Source organism: Pteropus medius, unplaced genomic scaffold (genome assembly GCF_902729225.1).
Source record: "Pteropus medius unplaced genomic scaffold, Ma_sr-lr_union100, whole genome shotgun sequence".
Taxonomy (NCBI): Eukaryota; Metazoa; Chordata; class Mammalia; order Chiroptera; family Pteropodidae; genus Pteropus; species Pteropus medius.
Window position 1 is genome coordinate 2,794,504 of NW_024349799.1, and position 18,580 is coordinate 2,813,083.

The 18,580-nt window shown below is 40.3% G+C and overlaps 1 protein-coding gene and 1 pseudogene across 1 annotated transcript in view; one reads left to right on the plus strand and one right to left on the minus strand.

Moving 5' to 3' along the window:
* Window positions 1–18,580, plus strand: part of ANKFN1 (ankyrin repeat and fibronectin type III domain containing 1) — a 318,100-nt gene that overhangs the window by 155,931 nt on the left and 143,589 nt on the right. The window contains exon 3 of the mRNA XM_039885708.1: window positions 13,836–13,970. The gene's annotated coding sequence lies outside the window, so the exon portion shown is untranslated. The remainder of the gene's footprint in view (window positions 1–13,835; window positions 13,971–18,580) is intronic.
* On the minus strand, window positions 115–233 carry LOC120621303 (uncharacterized; annotated as a pseudogene).

Here is an 18,580-nt window from a genome sequence, read left to right on the forward strand (position 1 = left end):
AGAGTATTATTATTTTTTTCTTTTCTTTTCTTTTTAAGGCGAAGCAACCCTTGGTCAACCTCACAGATTACAAAGACCTTGTCAGTTTGCAATCCCTTATTTTTTTATTTTTTACACCTACAGCACCTGGTCTTCCTAGGTGGTCTCCCATCCAAGTATTAATCAGGCCCGACCCTGCTTAGCCTCTGAAATCAGAGGAAATCGGGCTTGTTCAAGGTGGCATGGCTATAGACAAATATTATTTTTATATGAAACATTTGATGGACCAATTATTAATGAGAAAGACAAGTTTAAAATTACTCTTTCTCATAATTAAAGATACAGCGATAGAATACATAAACAAACATTTTTAATTATAGACAATTTATGAAGCCACTTTTAATTTCTTATATGACCTCCACAAATTACAAGAAATGTCAGAGGAAACATTAAAATGTCATTGTATACATTTACTTTTAAAATTTCACACAAAATGAAATCGTGTAGAGTTAAATCTTTTTGGAAAAGTTTTCTGCAACAATCTGTAAGTGTACTAAATTGTATATTTCAAAATTACTTATCAAAAATGTATCCAAATCTTATTATAACCCATAAAATACTTTTAAGTCCAGTAATAATCACATCAGCAGGAATATCCTCTCAAAATTAAAAATTAGCAAAAACTAATCGTGATCTAGCATTTGCCCAAGAAGAGTGAACAACTGATGTTCCTTCCAATTATATCAATTGAAAGCGAAGTTCTTAAAATTATAAATTACGATGACCTAAAAAACAAATTTCCAGAAAAGCGAGTCAGAAATGGCCAATCAAGGTCACATTTGTAAAATGTTATTGTTTATTGTATTAGATAAAAATTTCCCCAAACTTCTGCCTTTGTCATTCAATAAACATTTGTAGAGCACCTACTATGTTCTAGGCACTATTCGATACCTTGGGGGTATTATGGTGAACAAAAGATGGATTCCCTGCTTCTATGGAATACACAGTCTAGAAAGAGGAGACTGATAAAGACCAGGTAAAGAAATACTAATTGCGAATTGTGGCAGGTGCTTTCAGGAAAACAACAGGATTTTGAGATAGAGATTAATGAGAATGAAGGAAAAATATTTCTACTCTGAGGAAATGGCATTTAAGCCAAGATCTGAAGGATGAAAGAGAAACAGTACTGTGAAAATAGGGACAAACGTTTTGAGCAGATGGAACAGTATGTACAAAAGCCTTGAGGAGAGCCCCCATAGAGAGCTGTGCAGATTGTTCCTGGCACAAACATACCTGGCCCAAGGGGTAAGAAGGTGCTGAGATCCAGCCTATGTCTGTTCCCTAGGCCGTGTGCCATGGTTGGGGGAAACGAAGAGGTTTGTTTTTCTGCTTCTCACAATGACATCACATGGGCTAGCAGTAGCTCTGGCTTGAGGTAGAAAGGAGCTCTTAGTCCTGTCCTTAGTCCTTGGGCTGCAGCTTGAGTTCAAGTCCTGGGACCCTCGCTCAGCTTCCAGATGCATGTCTCCATATGCCTGCCCATAGGCTAAGTCTATGTTTGATTTTATCAAATGGCAATAATTCAAATTTATGTGGCATTTAAATCTCTTTCAATCTTTAAATATCATTTAGTCTTCCAATATCCCTGTAAGATAGCTAAGGCAGGCATTTTTTAAATATACATAACAAATAAAAAATAGATTTTAAGTGTTTAGTTAGATATGTTTCAATAATTGTATAGCTCCTTCTATGCAACACCTAAATCAAATAAAGAAATTTCCAACATGCCTGAACGTTTCCTCCTACCCACTGTCCAATCATACATCTCAACACCGCTAGTCCTAAGGAACCACTGTTTTAATTTTTATCACCACTATGATCAGTTCTGCCAATTTTGGATCTTCACAGAAATGTAATTGTGCAGTAAGTATGATATTGTGTCTGGCTTTTTTGCTCAATATAATGTTTTGGTTTTCTTTTTGAGATTGATTTAGTCACATTGTTATGTGTCTCCATAGTTCATTCTTTTTTTATTATTGAGTAATATTCCATTGAGTGAATATACCACAATTTGTCGATTTGTTATCCTACTGATGATATTTGGACTGTTTCTGGATTGGCTATTTTGACCAAAGCTGCTATAATGCACAATTCTTTTTGTGGATATTTATTTTCTTCTTTTGGGGATAAAACCCAAGGTAGAATTCTGAGTCATAAGGTACGTTATATTTAACTTTGTTAGAAACTGCCAGTTTTTCAAAGTCATTATACCATTTTACATTCTCATCAACCATCTATGTGTTGTTGTTCTACATCTTCACCCAATTTGATGTTAGCCAGTGTAGTGGGTGTAAACCGGCATGTGGCTTTATTTTGCAATTCTCTGATGACTGATCAAATTGAGCACCTTTTCATGTGCTTATTGGCCATTTGTATATCTTCTGTTATGATGTATCTATTCAAGGTTTTGCAGGTGACTACTATTAATTCCATTTTATAGATAAGAAAACTGAGGCACAGAAGTCAAGTGATTTGCCAAAGATTCACAGCTAACAAGTAGCAAGCTCAAGTATTTTATTCACATGCCCTGATTTTAACCAGTATTTGATTTCCAATATACTAGACTTTTTTCTACTATGGATCCCAACCTCAGCTTTCTTATCTGTAATGTTCTACAGTACCCTGAACCTTGCGACCTATTAGACAAGGGTAGGCAAGGGTGCAGTAGAAATGTACAGACATGGAGAAAGGAAACGGGGAATGATTTTAGGTTAACTGAAAACAACAGGGATTCTTTTTCAGACAGAATTCAAAACCATTTCACTCTAACTTTGAGGTCCTTGTGTGATGCCTGATGCCATCTCAGGCAGGAATCTACTCTCAGTCTCAACTACTCAGTGTTGCCAAGCTCAAAATAAACTCTTCTTGTTCAAGGGCAAATGTGTTTCACTGGGCTACATATAACTCCCTTCAGCCTATTTGGTTTTAATTCAATCAGTTAAAATAACCACAGTTTCTGCTGTCCATATGCCACATTGCACTAAATTAATATTTGGTCGATGAAGTGTAAATGCTCCTAAGTGCTGGATTTTCTCTCATATATCTGGAGGAGATGGCAACTATGTAGTGTATGTTTTGTGATTTTTAAGTTTGGGAAGTAAATGCATTTTGGAGTTGAACTGTCATTGAAAATCCTTACTTTTCCTCAATGCCAAAGGTAAATTAGTGAAGGAGCAGTGAGAATGAATAACTAGCTCTGGTCGTATTTGATGCACGGATTTTGAGTGTTGAGGATTTGAGAACCAAGTGAAACTTTGTGACCTCCCTTTCAAATCAAGAAGACACTGTCCTAGCTAGACTGGCAGCACAGATGGAAGGCGCCTATTGCAGTCCTTTTCATCCTCTCTGAGCAAAGTCTTGGATTTTCCCCCCAAATAATGAATGAAGTGAATAAGCCATTGAGCTTCTAATTCCATTCAATGCCCTGCTCTCCTGCGAGGTGCATCCGGTAGGTCCAACAATGCCAGAGAAGAATTACGTTGGCATATGCGGTTGTTGAAAAAACTCTGCTGAGCAGTCTTACAAAGTGGCCAGAGCACCCCAGTTGGCTCCGGGGTCTGCTTTCATGGGAGTTCGGAGTCTGGGACAGAGTGAAGAAAGGGAAGTGGGACAGAAGTCTGAAGATGGAAGGTCCAGGCCAGAAACAAAAGGGCTGCGCCAATGTCTGTAAGGGGAAGACTGGAATAATAGGGACGAGGCCAAAATCCAACAAGATGAGACTTTAAAGTCTTCTTAAAAAGTATAATTACAACTTCTTTAACTTTCTTTTTATTTCTCCCTCTGTTATTCTTTCTTCTTCTTCAGTTCATTAAATGCTTTTTTGCTGCTATGTGCTGTAGGTCAGATGCTCCCGACATATGTACAGCAAACTCGATCTGGCATTTTTAGGAGAAAAGAGAAGTTTTTCCTTTCGGCTGAGAGTAATTTTAATGGATAAAGTGGCATTTACAGTTCGGTGTTTAAGTGACAGTGTAGACTGCCTTTATAATTGCCGGATCCTATCGCACAGGTATAAGTCTTCACTATTATGTTTGAATGTGCAAATACAAGTAGCTTCTTCACGTCTCTTTCACCTTAGTATTTTGAATTCTCACTGTGGTTAATTACAAAAGATTCTCTCTTCTATACTAAGGTTTGATGTCTTGTAGTTATGGAGATAAACCATTGGTCAATCGGTGACGTATTTCTTGTGGAGGTAGGAAGGTGGGCAATTTGTCAGGAGACTGACAAATTATCGTCTACGATTATCGTCTACGGAACTCCCGGGCCACAAAGTAAATGGAGAAAGAAAACCTGGAAAAGAGAGAAGACCTCTTTGGAGATTTATTTATTTATCACTTAACCAAGAGGAAAAGGAACCTTTCTGAAATTTAGACTTAGGGGCCTAGATTTCAACTTATACCTGGACGCAAACTCCAAACAGAAATGTTCCTGGAAGAGCTTATGTGAACTCCTTTTGGCTGGCACTCGATAGAAAAAAAATAAATGAGGGTGGAAGGAGGAGAATTTTCTCTACAGCTTGACTGACCACCAAAACTACCCAGATTACTCATGCAAATCACTACCCACTGAGTGGGGGCCACCCAGGGTAATCAACTGCTCTTGTACAATATGGTAAGTGTGTAAAAAACACCAGTTCCACCAGTAGAAACATCTTCTTGGCTTTATCCAAAGAAAACTCAAATAGATATAGGATTCTATTAATGAGTGAGACACGTCTACATCAGTTGTTTTTTTTTTAAAGCAAACATTCCTGATAAATAACACATGTTTAAAGCAGATTTCTGTGCACTCTAGGGAAAGAAAGATCAGGTGTATTTGTTCTGAAGTATCAGAACATATTTCCAATACAAACCAAGTAGCTGGGTAGAAATAAATCATTTTGTCTTTGTGGCAGAGATACTCTTTTTTGAGCTAAGTGCTCTAGTAACTTTTTGATACCACAGCATGTTAGAGCCGTAAGTGGCCTTTGAGATCTAGTTTGACCTCCTGAATTAATAAAAGAGAAAGCTAAAAGTGTTTTTTTAAAAAGCCAGGGAAAAATCAAGAGATATCACCTAGTCAGATCCTTCTGCAGAAAGGAACGATGCAAACTGCCTTCATCTTTGACTCATAAGAAAGGTGCAAGTCCCACCCACGTAGTTAAACCTTCCTTGCTAAATTCCTGCTTATTTTGAAGTTGACAAAGGCCAAGGAAGCCCATTGTGAAATGTTTGTTTGGAGGAACAGAATCTAAACTTACTCTTCTTGTCACGGTCATTTTTTAAAAAGAAGATGACAGATTTGAGCCCCTGGAGGGGAGAGACTGCAGCCATGCTGGAAATAAGAGGGTGCTCTTTCTGGTTTGTTGTTGTTTTCCATGTGCTTCTAGAGATATCAGTTTTATCACCGTGGCTGAGAATGGAGCTGAGAATGTGGTGAACAGTATGACAATTTCCTCCCCAGTGTGTGCCTGAATGGCTAGCACGGTCAACACATAATCAGACAATCTACATTTGCACTGTTGCTGCTGACAACTTCATTATGCTTGTGATATTCAGCTGAGTAATTCATTTCCCGAGCATGGCAGTATCTCCTGATATGCTTAATAGGTTGGGAGTAATTTTGTAAGTCTTTGAAGATGAATGTCTCCCCTCATGCTCACCTTTGCCCTAATATGGGAAACAATGAGAGCTACCATTAGGAAACAGCATTGTAGTGTTCAACTTTTCGGTGCAGGTTGGGTCTCCAAACCACAAAGGCAGGAAACATTAGTGATCGAAATGATACACTAGATGTGGGTCACTTAATGTCCCTTGTAATGAATGACTTGTTTGCCTGCCTCTGCATTTAACCTTCATATGCCTGGGGCATTCTAGAAAATAAGGTGGCCCTGCCCAGGACATAAAATTAGTTAATTAATGGTTACAGGGGTGGGGTGGGCTTTGGCATGATCCGCCTACAGCCACTTCCACTGAAGTGGAAGAACTAGACGAGAAACAAGAAATGTGATCCATGTGTAATATCCAACGCCAAAGCTGTCATTTTTCTTTAAAGCTAAGGACAAAAGAATAAAATGCACTCCTTTGAGTTCTCTCTAATTCAGTTCAATTAAACATATATGTATTGAGCTGAGAGGCAAAGTCAAAGGTTAGTGAGGCCTGAGTCCTGCCCTCACAGAGTTCACAATCTAGTCAGGAAAGCAGAACCCCAAGTAACTCTAACAAAGTTAAACTGTGCTGAGAGGGCTAACAGAGTTACAAATACTACAGTGAGAGAAGAGACATTCATTCTATCTGGGAACAGAAAAAAGAAAGTTAATATGCCATCTCCAAAGACTTCGGCCTTCACCCACCATCCAGTCTGAATTCTTTTGAGAGAATCTGGTTTCCTAAGAATCTTTCTTGAGTCTACTTCTTAGTTCTGAGAGTTAGGACGCCCTATCTTATCTGATTTCCAAGTATTCTTGGTCATCACTGATAAGGATCAGTTCCAAGTATCCCAAATAAAAATGGAGACATCAACATTAAGATAGATCTAAGAATCTTTCACTTATCCTTTTACTTACCACTGCATCTGTGTTCTTGACTTTATAAAAGTAAATCCTTCTATGTAGACTCTTTCTTACTGGCAGCTAGAAAACAGAAATGGATTTCGTACTAATCCATTTCAGTATAGATATTTTTGATATTAAGATTTTCTTTACAAAAAAATAAAGAGGAAGAGAATACCTAAGAATGAGAGGAAGAGGAAGAGTCTGCCTAAAACTCAGCAGTCATTTATCTTTCAGTACTTTGACTCATTAGCTTGACCACTTTGACATGTCTGTTGAACATTTGCTTACCTCGTGAACTTTGGTTTTCATGCTTCCTAGTAAAGATTCATATGGTTTGATGGGTAGGGGTACATGTGCATTGGGTTTTGAAATCATGTCTAAACCATGCAGTCTGCTAATTGCTTTATTGTCTTGATCTGAGTAAACTCTTTCTCTGAATTGTAAATGCTTAAATTATCAAATCCTAGGGCATTAACAATTTCATTTTTAAATTACATGAGAATTCTGCATAACACTCTTAAAGCGAAGATACAAAAATCATCTTGGGCTTTGAGCTGCAGATAAAAGACTTCCCCAGAGAAATGACCAAACTGAATGTAAATGGGGAGGGATCCCAACATCTCTGTGATGGCTCATAGTCGCCCCCACCCCACAACCCCACCACAGTCCAAATCTTACCATACAGAGGCATGGTCAAGATCTAGTTAGCAACCCACTTATTATAAGTGCTATTCTTTATAAAATCCAGTGCATCAAAGAATGCAGATGGCCTTGGGGACGGTAGCAAGAAGTGACCTATGCTAATTCCTCTTGGAGAGATTTAGGTGAATGCTGCCACCTATTGATAGGTGAAATATATGCCACAGATTCTTACTCCCACCCCACATTGTGCTAAATGCTTATCAGAGCAGACCTCATTATTACTCAGTTGGCCAAAATATTTTAACAGCCCTGAGTTCATAATTCTTCATTATTTGTGATGAAAAATAACTGTTATACTAATTCAAAGCAACTCACAAATCGTTTTGCTGGAAAGAGGCAAAGGAGAGGGCACAAATGCCAGGAACTTTGCAGAGATCTGGGTTGGAGTTTGAGCTCAGCCCCTTAGCACACATAAAGAATTTAATCAACCTCTCTGAACCATAGTTCCCTCATCAATAAAAAGTGGGTAATCCTCTTTGTAGGGTGTGAGAATTCAGTGATAGCGCTGCATGGCACACAGGAGGCGTTTGATCAGTGGCAGCGTTTATTATTTTTTTTTCCACTGAGCTATTAAAAAGTAACTATTCGTGATGAAATGATTGGAAGGTAATATGACAAATCACATCACGATCCAGACTCCGGTGAACTGTTCTGAGCTGCTCAATTATCCTTTGGCAATGCTACTTGTCTAGTATAGTATCTTTGACATCCAAAATTAGGACAGTGTGAACATAAATATTAGAACTTTAAGTGTGCCAATTGAGAAAATGAGGATAAATGGGCTTCATTACCGAATGTGTCCTGACTGCCCCAGAGGATCTATGGGGCTGCGCAGATAAAGAATTATGATAAAACTTCGGAGCTGTGTATAAATGGGGCTTTGTGACCTGCTGGATAAGGTTGAGACTTAGAGCCAGACCTAGGAGGTTCACATTCCTTCCTCCGCGTGGTGTGGGGGATCCCAGGCTCACACAGACAATAGGGGATTCATAGCTTCAGAATTCTAATGATGACTGAAAGGAGGGTGGCAGCCAGAACAAGAAGACTTTTCAGAAGCAGGGACCCTGATTATCACATCGGTGCTACAGCCCGGAGAGAGGCTGCCGAGAGGCAGTATGAGGCCGTTCTTGGAAAGCTGTCGGTGAAGTGTTTGTAACCTCCTTAAGAGAATTCCATTTCTCGAAAATGCAGCACCGGAAAAATCTCACATGATTCAATCAGATAAATATTCTGTCATCAAATCACACTGGAAGTTATACGAACCATCTTTTTTGAAGACTCTTTTCGAATGTCATGAGTCTAGTCTCCAAAACTTAGGGAAAAAAAAAAATCCAAAAGAGGGTTTCTCAGGGTATTTTGGGACCTTTACTTTTAGTTTGAAAGGTCAACTGGTGCTTTAAACAAAATAATCAAGAAATACCATGGCTATGAACAGTCTGCACCTTTTGAAAAGGTCTGCTTTGAATTGAATAGCCATTGCCCTCCCCCACCCTTTTTTCTTTTTTCTTTGGGGCTTAGAAATTGAGAGGGAGGAGGAGGAACAGTTTCACATTCATTACTAACAACTTCACACATAATAAGCATGTTCAGATACACCCTGGGGTGTTAGTTTTCTTTTCCTATTTTTTTGTCTCCTTTTTAGCAGCTTTTCGATAAGTAGCACATTTTATTTTTGAAAAAAGAATTGGAGCCGTGATTGAGCAGCCTCGCCCTAAGGAAGGTCAGGAGATTAGGGAGCGGAAGTAGGCTGGCCAGACTCTGCTGACCACAGTAAGGGACTGCCGCTTTCTTCCCATAATTTAATTTTGAGACTCCATTGAAAAGGCACGCCCCCCCCAAAAAAAACTTTTCTGAAAAAAAAAGTGAAAAATTGTTAGAAAATGGTCATCAAAAAGTGATCAATTTAAATTTATGTCTTATAAACAAACCACATAGAACTAACCACGGGGCAGACAAGCATTTGCAATGATATATGGACAGTCTCAAAATATGGGCATAATTTTGTAGGAGAGAGTGGCATTAGGAGCTTCTGACATTGGTGGGCTTTGGCCTAATTTCATACATATTCTGAGATTCTAAATGTTGCACCTCGCAAATCGGAGAACGGTGAACTAAAAGAGACGTTTGAATTTGACTGGCCCAACTCCCTCATTTTACAAGTGGGAAAACTGAGACCTCATGATAGAAAGTAACTTGCCCAAGGTCATACGGCTGATGAGGAGCAACTCGAGGACTCAAACTCAAACTCCCCATCCTAACCGGGGTTCTTTCCACTAAGCTGAACAACTCCGAGATGGGAAACTGCAAATCCTCACATTTAACCTGGGAGTCCTCTTTCTTATGAAACTCTACACACATCCCCCTGCAAATGGCCCTGTGGGTCGCCAGAGGTAGTTCATCTGTCACGGCCTAAAATGACTTCTTTAGCTGCTACTAAATGACTTCTTCAAAGCAGTCCAGGCCATTCACGTGGCTCCAAGAACTCAGCCTCCTGTTCTTTTCTCTATCTTCAAAAGGTGCGCAGACCATGACGTGAATGCCTAAATTATCTCTATGTTTGTGTACTGGGATCGACTGATGTCACCATCTGCCATCATACAGGTTAAAACTTTAAAAGTCGGCTTCTTTCTCACTCTCTCTCACTTCCTCCCTTGCTCCCATCTGTACCATTGACAAGTCCTGAACCTCTACCTCCTGTATTCATCTCCTAATTATTTACGTTTTCACAGCACACACACACACACACACACACACACACACACACCCCCCGCCATCAATGTCTTCCTGCTTCCAGATTCTTACCACTTCAGTTCACGGACCACAGTGGCTAGACCGGAGAGATCTTAATCGGCTACATTGACATTCTCCTGCTCACATCTCCATCACATACAGGACAGAGTCCAAACTCTTTCGCTTAGCATTCGAGCACTCCCCAGTCTAGCCCCTGCCTACTTTTGGAAACTAAATTCCATTCGGTCTCTCCATTACCAGTTACTCCATCCCAAATGGACTACTGTCACTTCCCAAATATTCTAGGAACTCTGTGCATTGACTTCATTTCCTCCTCTTCTTTTCAATCCCTAGGGATCTTCATTCCTCCAGCTCCAGTTCAAATGCATCCTTCTCTGTGAATCTTCCATAAGCATCTCAGAAGGAAGTAATAATTCTTTTGTGCTCCCTAAGCACATTGCTCATACTTTTTCTTGGCACTTATTTAATTCTGCCCTGTATTATAATAAGTTACATCTCTCTCACTAAATAAATCTTTTTTATCTTTGAAAAGATGCCTCATTCATCTTTGTAAGCCCTCCTCACCACAGTGCTTCATCAGATGCTTTGCATATAATAAGCGCTTTCCTTTGTTAATATTTGTTGAGCACTTACTATCTGGAAGATACGAACTGCAAGATCTGGAAGAAAAAGATAGAAAATAATTTAAATGCAATCCCTCTCTTCAAAGGAACTTTAATCAGTAAGACAGGTTCACAAATAACCAAAGCGAGTGAACCAACTGTGGGGGTGGAATTGGGTGAGGAAGTGCTAGTATGGAACAAACATTCTCAGTGTTCCAAATGAGAACGCTGGTATTATGATATGGAGGGTGGGGGAAAGGGGGAGGGGGCAGGGGAAGAAAAGGCAAGGCTGCTTTTAAATCCCATCTCCGTGCCATGGTCAGCATTAGAGTCTTGTCGAGGTCTGGCAGTCCAACCCATCCTTTCCCTCATACCAGGATAATCTTCCTAAAGCAAGCCTCTGATCATTTAAAACCCTGTTCAAATGTTTGCTGTTGAATGCATCAAGCATCAAATAATTGTAGGCTTATGCTAGGAATTATGGAGAATACCAGTTTATAGAGATGAGACAAACTCCAGGAAACAGCTGGAGAACAAAAAGCAAGAACATGCTGTAAGAGGGATGGGGGTGGGGGGCAAAGCAAGTGTGTAATCAGTATGGGCTGAGATTAGTCAGGAAGGAATAATCGGAGGAGGAAAGCTTTCAATGGATGGCCACTTGGCAAGAAAAATTAGATGCACTAAATGAACTTTGGGGTCCCTTTCAATTCTCAGACCCCCGTTATTCTTTGAAATGGTTTATTCTTTCATTCAACAAATACATGCTAAACACTTCAACAAAATAGTGACTAAATATTTACTGAATGCCTTCTGTGTGCCAGGAACTCTGCTAGACACTAGAAAAAAGACTTTGCACTTAAACTCTTACAGTATGATGGGGATGACTGATGTTAAACAAGTAAGTTCAACAAAATGATGGGAGGGCATAAGGTGCTATAAGACCACAGAGCAGGGAACCTCACAGCCCGGGGGCTAGAAAAATATCCTTTAGAGCTGAGGTTTAAGCCAAGACTCTAAGGCTGTACATGAGTTAGACAAAAGGGACAACATTCAAGCAGAAGAATATATGCAGAATTCTGAAATTAAGAGAGTATGGCATGTCCAAGGAATTGAAAGATATTCAAAAAGATGGCATGGAAGGTGAGGAAGAAGGTGACAGGAAATTAGATGAGAGGTAGGCAGAGCCAGATTATGGAGATTTTTGCTAACGTATTTCAGAGATTTCATATTTCATCAATAGGCTTTTGGTAACATTAAAGTATTTGGCACAGTGTATCTAATCTACTAAGTACTTAATAAATGCCTGCTAAAGAGTGGATTAATGAATGTATCTCCTCTGCAATGGATGTGGGTTTATGAAATGACTCAGATTTGAGCATTAGCACCAGGAGGCAATGCCCCTAATACAGGAAGCATCATCCCTTTAGGTTTACAAAGCATACTGAACTCATGACCCCTACGAGGCAGCCCCTAACCTTAGTAAAATTACTCGGAGTCACCTGGCTTATGCCAGCAGATGGTATTTAAGCAGATCTGCATTAAAGTCAAAGTTTTTCTACAGACAAGGCTAAAGTTCTACATGGCAGTCATTTGGGCTTAAACTGAGAAAAGTTAGCCTGACTCCTATTTAATTCTTGATGGGGGGCTGGGGGAGAAAAAAAACAGCCTTCTGAACCAACCTCAGGCACATGAATATTCCCAAATTAGATTACTCATAGCAATGCTTCCATGGACAAATAAGTCCAAGAAGAGAAAGAGAAAATATGTTCCAGAGAGAGATTTTGCTTTCATATGAGAAAGAAAAAATAAGACAATTGTGAAAAAGCTAAACTGAGCTCTTTCTTTAGATGTCCAAGTTTTGTGAGTCATTAAGCCTTGACTCAGATCCCAGCTCCAGAACAGCACCTGTCAGGAATGAGTAAGCTGCCAGGTGAGATGTTGTCTCTAGAAAGGGGCAGATTTTCAGGAATACAAGATGCCATTCCCAGGATTCTAATTCATCAACAGATCAAAGATTAACATTCTACCCTCTCGTTTATCACCAAGACTTTTTTCCCGATTTGCTACAGAGTCACATTCAAATCTGGGTAGTTGAATCGCCTCCAGGTATAAATAACAGACCACAGTGTCTATTAGAAGGGTCCAAAATTATTTCTGAAGTCATCACAGCAGCTAAGCTTTCATTTGGCAGAGAGAGAGAATCTGAATAGAGCTTTAGATTCTTAATGCTGTCGCTAGGGACATGTGTATATCTGTATGTGTGTGTGTGTGTGAGCGCGCGCGTGCATGCGCGTATGTGTGATATTCATATGTGCTCGCAATCAGAAATGTCTCCCTGTGAAGGTCATTTGCCATTTTATTACAGAAGGAAACATGAAAAATGCCTACATAAGCAGCTTTTTAGGAAACCCACTTGTGTGTCTATTTAGTCATGTGAAGCATAATGCCGTGAAAGTAGCCAGGGATACCCACATGTGGCTGGCATGGAGGATGCGCAGGAATCTTCCTCCTAAGACTGAGCCTCTTGGTGTCCTAAGTCCTTGGTCTACAGACTACTTTTTTGGAAGCTGCTCAGACAAAAACTTGAGCATTGGTTGAGCAGCCCTGACTGGATTGGGAGCAAGGTGCTCCTTGCTCCATCTGGGAGCTCGTAAAGGATTGCATAGGTACCTTGAATTGAGGGGATGTGGCTGCCACCTGTGGGCTTCTGGTCCCAGGCAGCTGTGGGAGTAAGGGGGTGACTAGCCCCAGGAGAGATATAGAACATTTGCAGTCACAGATTGCTGGATGGGCTCTCGAATGCCAGACAGTATTTCTTTCTCTGCAGTTGGTATAGTGCAAAGCTAACTGGCTGCCTCACTGCCCCTTTGCTCATCTTTGAGTGACAGTCGGTTCTGACTCAGTCTTGTTTGACATGAAGCTGCCTGTCCCTGCATTCTGTTCTTAATGGAACTCACAGATACAATAGGCTAAAGACACACCGAAGTCATGGCATCCTTTTACTACATGCACAAGAGCTTGAAAAATCAAGCCTTCTCGGGGCTGCAGTCCAGAAATACACCTACTTTCTGAGCCAAGCTGTTTCCCTCTCCCCTTCTCTCCCTGTACATCATTTGCTCTTTTATTTTGCATTAAGAGTAGCTTAGTGATCATGGACTTCGGCTTTTGCCTGTAGTGATCCCGTTCGCATTTTATTCTTTACACAGAATAGGAAGGAGGTTCGCCTGCTTTGCGCAGAGGCTGAGCCACAGGAGAAAGCAAAGCCACTGTGATTTATTGAATGAAAGCACTGGACAATTACCAACAACTTGTTCCTCTTCTGCCTCAAACAACCTAAACTGGTAAGTCAGATTTATTGTTTTCTTTCTTCATGTGAATGTGGGGCTTTCTTAGTCACTGATGGTTTTTGAAATGTGTGTGTGTTGCTGCGGTTTAAATGATATAAAAAACCTGCATCTTCCAAACTTAGCTGCAGGCGGTCCATGAAGAATGCACACAAACACATACTCAGTGGTCTGCGACAGCACATACACGTGTATGTGAGGAGGCAAAAGGATGGGGATGAAGAAGCCTCATTTCTGATAATTGGGCATTTTGTTTGCAGCAAGCTTAAGGACATTATGTGCCTGCATAACTGATTAGCATTAATGATGAAAAATAAATTATTCTTTTGTTGTATAAGATCATTTTCTAATCGGGTTCCTGAGTACCTATAAAATACCTGTTGGATCAGGTAAAGATGGATCCCATCATGCTGATAATCCCGAATACAAACCCAGACATGTTGGTGTCTTAAGTCCAGTTTGCAGGTTAGACATGCAGAGTGGAATGCCAGCATGCTGTCCGTCCTGGCTCAGCATGCCCATAAATAACACCATGACTAATGTTAAGAATACCTGCCTAGGGAGACGCAGTGGACACGCGGCCTGCAAACCCTTGCTCGATCCACTGCCACTTTCGTACCCATGTTCCTTAAATCCTTTCTTTATTCTACATGGTTAGTAGTGTGCACTAGATTCAAATTGTGCTATTTTAAGTATCCCGTTTGTACCTATGCTGGTCGTTAGCCCAGCCAAGGCTTCTGAAAGTATTATTGATAATCTAGGCTGTTTTTTCTATGCTGGGCCCCTAAAACCCCCATATTCACTTGATTTCTTCATTTCCTAAATAGTATGTAAGCCAGCCTCTGTAGAAGGGGAAAGCGAACGGAGAAAGCTCTTTCTTTTCCTACCACTACCACCACCGCCAAGTATCTTTGGTCTGTTGTTTGCCTGCCTACTGCAAGACTTTATGGCAGCATCAATCCATCTTTGGTGGGCTCAGAGTCCACATGTCATACGGAGTTTAATGTCTTCGGTGAACTCTATCTGCAGTATATCACTGGCCGTTCACATGAAGTTGCGGCCTTGGGTGCTGACAAAGATGGATGATGTTAGAACAGTGAGTAGCATGCTTCTCTAAATAAAAACCAAAGTTAGGAAATCTGAGAGATGGGTGATGTTTTTTGCCTAGTGGGAAGTATCCCCAGGCCACGCAATCCTCAATCACAAGAGCAGGGTCGTTCTCCCATGATTTGACTGTTTCACAAATGATGGCATTCTAACAGGAAGGGGACAGAATTGCCTAGTGGTTAGAGATGTCGGGTTGGCAGGGCACTTTTGCTGGTTGCCAGCTAAGACGAAGGGTGTGTCTTTGGGAAATTGCCTTACTCTCCCTGGATTTCCATTCCTCCCATTCTTGGTCGTTTCAAAGAAGACACGCTAAGCTCAATTAACGTATCCATGAGATACTACCTAAAGCTTTCTTGTTAAAGGGTGCAATAGGTAATCAAGATCACTGTTCATGCACTTTAATCCAGAAAGCATGCATCAGAAACCCACAGGTGACTATTTATGTGGGGATCAGGGGATGGATGCTCCTTCTGCCATCTAAGGGATACAGAGCATCGTGAAGGAAGCATGATCACACTTAAGACATTAGAAGGGAAGAATAGAGCTAGAAAATGGCATTAAAAAAAACTTTGAATTCAAATGAATAGGTCATATAAATAACTTTTTCCCATATTGATCAGTAATAACTGATTTTCTAAACTTAAGATACCAAGATACTGAAGATCTCGAGTGTTTTGAAACAAACAAACATGCAAATATTTGGGGAGAGTTAGTTCAAGGATGAGTAGAAGGCACGCATAGAACTTAGGACAACTTTCAGTTATTCAAATTACCCCCATACCTATGCACATGAAATCGGCAGCTGAAAATGTACTACGATTTGAGGAGTACTAAAAGGCTCATTTGCCCCTCCCCGCCAAAAATATTGTCCCATCTCTAAGATTAAGGTACCTGAAATTCTTTTATCAAGGATTCAGTTAAGTATTGCTGTCTTTTATAAGGTAAAAAAAAAAATTCTTAGGAAAATTAATAAATTAAGCCACTGGTACCTAACTGTAAATTAATGTATTAAGTGTTTTCCATCTCAGGGGAAACCCAAAGGATGTTGTATTAATATTATATTAATTCTTTTGTTTTCTACTTATTTCATACCTTTCTCCAAGAGCTTCCCTCATAATTATTTCACTCTTGATCTGAAAACTAAGGAGCCTTTAGGACAAGCTATTTCCTTCTCTTTATGGAATGCTTGGATTAGACAATACCATCTAGATTTCCTCTAGACCCTTGAGAGTCACATAGAAAGCTGAAATCACTATCCTTCTCCTTTTAAATCCACTCTACTTCCTGAATCCCTTTTTTTTTTTTTTCCAATTACTAGTGGAACATTATGCACCTCATCAACCAAGCAAAGCTCATAGAAGTTATCTTCAGGTTCCCTGATTCCTTTAGCCCCTCCATCTAATCAAGTTTGGTCCTTTTAACTTCTTTCATTTTTTAAATCTCTCCAGTCCTTTCCATCCCCATTGTCATATGCTGTAGTTGAAGTCACAGGGAGTTTTTAAAGAGTTTCATACTTGGTCATACTCAGTCACTGGTTCCACCACACCCACTTCCTTTCCAATTACCTTTTGGATGCTACCAGAGTAATTCTCTAAAAATATGTTTCAGCTTTTCCTTAAAGTTCTCTAGTGCTTCCCCATTGTGAAGTTGATGTCTGTACTCTTTATCGTGGCATGCGAAGCCCTTGACGGCCTGGCCCTGTTACCTCTCCAGGCTTCTTTCCCAGATCTTGGAATGATAGATGAAATGTACTCCTGTGGGCACCGGTCTACCAGCAACACAGGGGCATTTCACATCTCCATGTCCTAACCTATTGTACCTAGATGCCCTTTTCTTTCCTTCCTGCTAGTTGAATCCTCATTCACTGTTCAAAATCTTGCTCAGGGATCACTTTCTCTAATCCATTTCCCCACACTCCCTTCTCTCACGACCACCTCCTATCACTTGCAAAGTTAATCACTCACCCCTCCATGCTATTTCTTTGCCTTAGGCATTTAGAGGTTAAGATCTCAGATACGGACCCATGTTGCCTGGCTTTGAATTCCAGATCTGCCCCTTACTGGTGCCTCAGTTTCTGACTACATAAAATGGGGATAATAGTGGTCCTTCCTTCACAGGACTATTATGGGATTTGGTGAGCTGACACATATAAAGGCATTATTCTAAAGAGTTCCTGGCTCACAGAGAGTACTATAGAAGTAAAAGCTATTATTATTAATTCATAATTTCACATATCACACTATTTCATAACTACATACACTTGCATTAACTGTCTTCCTTTTTAGCCTATGAGCTCCTTGGAGTAATCAACTTGTTTCAGTGTGCCCAGGACTCTCCCAGTTTTAACTCTAATTCCTGCGTCCTGGGAACCCTTCAGACCCCGGCAAACCAAGACAGTTGGTCACCCTAAGAGGAACCCTGTCTTATTCACTTTTGAATCCCCAGGGTCTATCATGGGATACATAACTTAGATCTACAAAGTGGATCATTCATAAGGCTTTACTGAACTATAGAATCAATATTGTCTTTCTACCTTCTTTCTCATAAACATGCTTTAAAACTTCAAAAATCAGTCTTCTTGCTCTGAAGTCACAGCTGACTTTTCAAAACTTATCACTGAGTAACTGAATATATTATTATTTTTTTTAATGCACAGGAACTGGAAAGGATGCTTCCACCTTATTATATATCATCAGTATGATAGAATTGGCGGCCACACGTTAGCAATCAAAGACATACCTGTCACGTTAATAGCAAGTGGAGAATAGGAGGGGGAGGTCATACTTTCTCTTCTGTCTAGTGACAGGCAAGTAAGTTGCAGTCTGAAGGTCCCTAGTTCACATCACAGCCTGAAGAGTAATCTTGTCCCTGTCAGAAATGTTCCCTTGCATGAATGTATCTGTCTACCCAGCTGTCACAAATGGCTAGAGCTCCTGTTTCTAATATGCTTTGTTTTATAACTGCTCCTCATCTAAACTGACTCAGATCTTTTTTCACAGTACGAATACAATAAGAAAGTCCCACAACCAATCTCCTATGAAACAGGGACTCTGGACATGCCAGAACTCATAATAAGAGCAAGATCTTGTCTTCAGAATCAAGGTCTAGGAAGAAGAAGCTGACAGGCAGCCAGACCAAGCTCCCTCAGACAGAATAATAGCAGGGTTGCTAAGAGCATGGGCTTTGGAGCCACAGTTCAAATTCTGCCTCCTCTGTTTTACTGGCTGCAGGATCTTGGACAAGTTACCTAACCTCCCCAGGCCTCAGTTTCCTTGTTTGTAAAATGAGACTATAATAACAGTACTGACTTTCTCATAGGGTTTTATTACATTTTGTCTTAGCCTGTGAAAACAAAGCCTGAGACGAAGCCGATTAAGATGTTCTATTAGGTACTGGGAGATACAAGCCCCGGGCAGCAGGAGTGAAGGAAAAAGGAAAGTGAGTCAAAGAAAGAGGGAAAACAAATACAGGTGATAACCGAACTAGCAAGGCTTCACAGA